The following is a 6,463-nucleotide window of genomic DNA, read 5'->3' as shown; positions in this document are numbered from 1 at the left end:
AGCCTAGAGAGGAAGAAATTATGTGTAAAATTAATTATGGTAGCCAGAGAAGAGCAGAAGTACATTGAATGAGTTGTAAAGACAAGATATTGTTTATGCCTTGGGAGGGTGCGTGTTTTTGGTCTGCTTAATGTGGTTATAATTAAATATTAAGTGATATTAACTAATTAAAAAACAGAAATGCAATTTAGGCATCCAAAGGCAAGGGAAAGGAAAAATTAACCAGACTATGCAAAGACACTAAATGTAGGAATTCTAGGTTGTAAATGATTTTCAGTGTCTTACTTTGCGATGCTGGAAATTTGGGGACTGAAGGGAAACTTCAGTGTGGGGAGACAACATGATGATCGGTGGGACTTTTGTTCTCTTCTCCTCTGCTGGTACTTAAAAGATCATTATTTCAGCAGCATCGGGAACAAAATGTAGGAGTTGATTCCCAAGCAGCAGAACAACATGGAAGCACCACCTGCCATTTGCCGACCTCCAAACGACCAGCTCAGTGATGATCTGCTGCAGCTCAAATAGATGTGTTCAGAGAGACTGAACATATAACTATATAAGAAGGCCTAGACACCCCTTTTCTGGGACATTCCTGCATAGCCAATTCTGTCCAGGAGGAACTCCAGAACGTCCCCCATTTGAGCAGGGCCTAAGAAGCCATGAGTTACGTTTAGAGGAGTGTTTGTAGGCTTTATTCGTCCTTTAACTTTTTCCTTGAATGCCCCATGCCTTTGTGGTGCCTTATCCAGCCAAGCCTGTCGGAGAGTGCTGGGAGAGGCAGCCCCCAACCCAACCGTTGGAGGATGCTGGGGAGGACAGTCCCCATTCAAGCTTACTGGGGACGCTGGAGGATACTAGGCGAGGCCGTCACTGGAGAATACATGAGAGGCAGTCCCCACCCCAAGCTCATGGAGGATGCTGCCTCACATGCATTCATGACCGTGCCGTCACAGGGGCTCTCCCTGCTGGGCCTGACCTTGTAGTCCTGGGCGGCCTCCTCGATGGGAGCATGGGGTGGGCCCCTTGTGGGCGCGGGACTCGCGGCAGATGACGCAGACGGGGCTCTCGTCCTGCTCGCAGAAGAGCTTGAGGGGCATCCTGGTGCTTCTGGCAGAGGCCTGCCCCGGCCGCCAGCGAGGAGGCCCGCCTCCAGCCGCAGCCGCTGGCCACCTCCACCACGTTGCCCAGCCCCGTTGGCCTGAAGCTCCGCTTCCCCGCGACCAGCGCCGGCAACTGCGGGCAGGAGGTGTTCTCGTCCTCGAGCGGCCCCCAGCACTGCGCGATGCAGGCCTGGCAGAAGTTTGGCCGCAATCGATGGAGACCGGCTCCCGGAAGTAGCTCAGGCAGATGGAGCAGGTGATCTCCCGCTGCAGCGTCTCCAGGGGGCTCTCGAGGAGGCCATGGCCGGAAGCCAAGGCGCCCGAGAGGCCGAGCCAGGAGAGAGAGGAGGAAGAATGGACTATTATGGAAGCAAACAGAGCCACAGCAGCAGCCGCCCCCGCTCCCCGCCGCCTGGCTTCCGGCAGGCACCCCATTGGCTGAGAGCTGGAGGGAGGAGCCAACAAAGGGACACCCCTCCCCCTCCTTTTGTAAGAGTGAAAAAAAATACGCATAAAAGCACACAAAAACCGCAGAGATATTGTATTTACTATTCTGCAATACAGAAAAAGATTTTATTTCTATATATCTAATCTTTTAGTTACAATATCCCTCTTTTCCTTCTTTGCATCACTTGTAAAAGGTGGCCAGAATTTAAAAACATTTTTATAGAGTTTTCTTTTACTAAGCCTCAACTATATTTCTAAATGATCAGCTGAAGTTTTACTTCAGTGCTAGAAATGTGGGGACTGAAACAAAATTAAGATAAAGCATGGGATTTGGTTTAAAGCCGTCTAACTGGAAGCTGGGCCTCACAGAATATTGAAAGGAAAAATATCCCTTGCTTAATTGTCTCTCAATTATATAACTTTTCTGTCTTCAGAAACAAGTTGCCACTCATGTAAAGGCTCTGAAGGAAAGGAGAGAGAAGCTGAAGGAGTCAAAAGAAGATTTGGAGTGCAGAAGCCAAGCTGATCAGGTAGGGACTTCCCTCTACTGCCAGGGAAGAACATGGAGGAGATACCTGTTCTTTTAATTATTGGAGTGAAGGATATGTGACTCTTAGGAAACCTCATTCTGTCTGTCCTTAGGATATAGATACACCCCAACACAGTTGTCTTCAATCTGGTACCGTCCAGGTATATTGAATTACAACACTCATTCTTCCTTAACTGGTATGGGCAAGTGGGAAGTTGTAGTCCAGTATATTCAGAGGATTCCAGGTTAGAGAAACCGCCTCCTTTTACTGTTCTTGTGGATAAAAGAAAGGGACAGGGGAATTCCAGTGGACCCTTGTTATACGCTGGGGTTTGGTTCCAAGATCCCCCATGTATAACAAAATCCATGGATGCTCAAGTCCCATTAAATATAATGACCATATAAAAAAATGGAAAATCAAGGTTTGATACTTGAAATTTATACTTTTTTTGGAACATTTTCAAGCCGTGGATGCTTGAATCCATGTATAAAAAATCCATGTATAAGAAGGGCCGATTGTATAACCATAAAATTGAGCTCTCTTAAGGAAAGATGGGATATTAAATAATTATTCCATAAGTACAGTTAGATGAGCCAGCATGGTGTAGTTGTTTGAACTTTGGGCTATAACTCTGAGATCAGGATTCGAAACCCTGTTTGACCATGGAAACTCACTAGGTGACCTTGGGCGGTCACACACTCACAGCCCCAGGAAACCCTTAGTGTTTCCACAAAGAAGAAATGACTTGAAAGCACATAACACCAGCAAAGTACAGTTGGACTGAGCTGTTGGCCATGTGATAGTTTTACCCCAGGGACTGGCAGTTTATAACCCTCCAAATGTTGTATCCTGATTCTCTGGGCTTTTTAAACAAATAAACAGTTGGCTCAGAGCAAATGGAGCTTGTCTCCTAACTATTTTCTGTATTGTGATTTTCATCAGTCCAGAGCTTTTCTTGCATTCTGGATATGGATAAAGAATATTACAACCCTCACTATTTTTAGTAGTGTCTTTAAACCACAGCCACTAAATGTTGTGGTGGGACCTTATGATGTAGCACTGCTAAAGCTAAGCAGCTACAAACCTGATGATAAACTGTAAGATGCCTTATGTGGGAGTAGGTTATGTGAGCAAAATAAATTGCTTTGTATTAATATTATAATTAGTATATATTTAATAAAATTAACTATGTATTTAGTATTCAGAGAGATAGCCATACTAGTTGGTTTTAGCATAAAAAGCCCTAAGTGGTCCATTAGCACCTTTGAGACTAACTGGGAAGAAGAGATTTCTGGCATAAATTTTCTTAATTTGATGGAGCAGTTGTCTCAAAGGTACTATCAGCTTAGAAGTTTACTGTCTTGCTTACACTTATGAAAATAAATACATGTTCCATTGCTCTCAGCTCTCAGGTGACCTGCAGGTGTACCTGGCATCTCCAGCACCACGATGCCTTATCCTGTCTAGGGTATGACCAGTATGAGAACATCAGGATTTTTTCAACCATGTGTGTGTTTTTCCATCTTGGCTTGCCCATCCCCTCTGTTCTTTGTTCCAGGATGATGTTCAAACTGAGAAGCAAAAGGTGGAAGTTGAATTTAACCAAATCCACGAGTTTCTGGAAAAAATCGAGCGCTTTCTGATTATCATGTTGAAGAAATTTGACAAGGAGATTGTTCAGAAGAGAGACGGAGTCGCCACCAGACTGTCTGAGGAAATTGATCGCCTGGATGCCTTAATCACTGAAGTAGAGGAAAAGTGTCAACAGCCTGCAAGTGAATTCCTGCAGGTGAGATTGACACAGCGCTCCCTGGTTTTTGGTGCATCATGCATGGAAGTCTATATGGAAACCCAATGTGGAGTAGTGGTTAGAATGTTCTATTGTGGCTTAGGAGTTCCAGGTTCAAGCCTACACTAAGATGCAAAGTGCATCATCATCATCCCTCATTTGTGTGCCTTTTTTTCTAGGATAAACCATGCTCAAAGCATCTCACAACCCTAGGGCTCTGTAAGAAGTTGCTAGTGGTTATATGAGAGATTGTGACTTGGGGGGGAGGCATTTCTTTTGAGCTGTAGATATAATATGTTTTATACAAGGGTTTCCTGAGACTGGAAAATTATGTCCAGGGTTACTTTAGGGTAAAAGGGTTGAAAGGGGCTGCAGGCAACTGTCTCTCTCAAATCATATGCATACTATTTGTGCAATAAAATTAAACAATTCACTTAGGACTCATATGAGGGCCTAACAACATATATGTAGAAACACAATCTAGATAGCAGCAAAAATCAAACTTCTTTATCCAAGACTAAATGTTGTCTTGTGCAGCAACCCATGATTTCTGATGCCTCCAGCACGAAGTAGTAGTAGTAGTAGTAGTAGTAGTAGTAGTAATAATATATTTATATCCTGCCTCTCTGTGGAACACAACTGGTAAGGACTGAATTCCTTTGCTCATCATACACTGGGCCCCCTTGGGTCAGTCATTTTCTTTTAGCCTGGTCTATTTTATAAGGTTGTTGAGCAAGAGCCATGCATGCCTTTAGCTCACTGGAAGAAAGGGTTACTATAGATAGAGATACTACAAAAAAGTATCTAAACACATAGACTGTTACAGTGCCTTGTTTAGATTGCCACCTGCCCTGATCCTATAGGTACATACCATACATACTCTACTGTTGAGGGTAGATTTTGGGGCCAAAATTATGGATTTTGCCATGACCCATGAATAGGTCGAGGGTAAAACTTGGAGCCTCCTTCAGTTTGTATGCTTACAGCAAGAAAGTCCAACGCTGATTTCAACTGGTCAGCGGAGGCACAAGAGAGTCTGTTTGTTTATTTAAAAGGAATTAATCACTCAAGATTCTTTCTGTTTGGTGCAAGAGAAAAATAAACTATATTGGATCTCTGTTTGTCTAACTGCAGTTAATCACTCAGGACTCTTTCTGCTTGGCTCAAGAGAAAAAGAAACTCTTTCACCACATGCGGAAATCTGAAAGAGCTGCTATCACATTATCATACTGACCTGTAAATAAATCATCCTGAGATTTTGGAGTCCATGTTTGAGCATAAATTTTTAGACTTATAGATGAGTATACCGTAGATTCTTAGGTTTGAAGGTCTCAAGTGAATTATATGTCTAACAACCCAGCTGGGTGCAGAGATGGAGGTATCTGAGAATATTAAAAGCAATATATTGTTTTAGACTTCAGGGCTACAAGAGCTACTTCTGTTTGCTTAGTAGAATACCAAGATCAACCCAACAGACCCTGACACAAAATGCATAAACTTGGAATTCAAGTAATCTGATCTCAGGAGTATGTCCAGTAAGAGAATGAATAGAATGGAATGTCCATTCACAGAAAAAGTCCACTCATGGCTACACTTAGCATTCTTCATGGAGCAGGGAGGGGTTATTTTGAAGTAACTATTTTTAAACAATTGAGACTTGGAAATCTTTGCTGATCTACTGCAAGTCTTCCAGATCTGTGTACCCCTTCTGGAGAGGCATGATGCAGCTCAGAACCTGGAATTTTTGTAAAGATCTTAAGAATTACAGTTGGCCTTCAACTTTTGTAGGATTTGCTTATTCCCTAGTTTGTAGCTGCTGCTTAACTAGCAGTGCAGCTGGTTAACTAGTCTAAGCAGCAGCTACACTACACTTAACACTGCCCCTTCAGTGACAGGTAGTTCATGCTATACATGGTGGCCTTGTTCTCCCTTTTCCTGCGGCCTGGGTCGTACTGGTGGTGGTGATGGGGAGTCATGGTGGGAGTTGCTCCTGGGGGCCACTGGCTCTGCCCTCCTCCTCCTGTTCCCATACTTGCTCCACAGCACTCTTCAGCCATGACTTTCAAGACCTTGCAAGTGGTGGGCAAACGAAGTCGTTGGGATGGCTCTGTTCTTTGCAGGACAAAGAGGAGGAGGGGTCACCATCACTCCTCTGGGAGCGAGATCTATCCCTAGAAACGCCCTATATCTGAGAGATTTTACAGAGCCAGGACAGAAGCAGCTTGTCCTCACCCTCCTCTTTCTCTCTGTCTCCTTTCCCACCAATAGCCTTGGCCCATTACTCCTTTTACCACTTTAGCACCACATTCTTCTGCCTCACTTCAAGGCTACCTCCACCGGACCTTGATTGGTTTTCAAGCCTTCCTTTCCCCTGCCTATAAGGTGGAGACATGGGTGCCACAGCTGCTCCAATATGCCAATAATATACATTGTGAAATAAAGCTTAACTTCAGAGTCATATGAACATGCATTCAAAAATGTTACTTCAGTCAGTACCAATGCCAGTATCTTGCACAGGTCAACAGCACAGAAATACTTATCAGCTCCATTTCCAATACTTGTCTCATTCAATCTGAATTGTTCCCCCCCCCCCCCCC

The 6,463-nt window shown here is 44.0% G+C and overlaps 1 protein-coding gene and 1 long non-coding RNA gene across 2 annotated transcripts in view; both read left to right on the top strand.

Annotated features, from left to right (window-relative positions):
- The window catches only part of LOC121923989 (tripartite motif-containing protein 15-like), a 146,370-nt gene that overhangs the window by 14,350 nt on the left and 125,557 nt on the right, over positions 1-6,463 (top strand). The window lies entirely within an intron of this gene.
- On the top strand, positions 1,756-4,986 carry LOC121924027. Its single transcript, XR_006102505.1, has 2 exons — positions 1,756-2,077; positions 3,636-4,986. It is a non-coding gene; the product is annotated as an uncharacterized LOC121924027 (long non-coding RNA).

Source organism: Sceloporus undulatus, chromosome 2 (genome assembly GCF_019175285.1).
Source record: "Sceloporus undulatus isolate JIND9_A2432 ecotype Alabama chromosome 2, SceUnd_v1.1, whole genome shotgun sequence".
In the NCBI taxonomy this organism is placed as follows: domain Eukaryota; kingdom Metazoa; phylum Chordata; class Lepidosauria; order Squamata; family Phrynosomatidae; genus Sceloporus; species Sceloporus undulatus.
The sequence above is the reverse complement of the archived record's forward strand: the minus strand, read 5'-3'. Positions and strand labels throughout refer to the sequence as shown.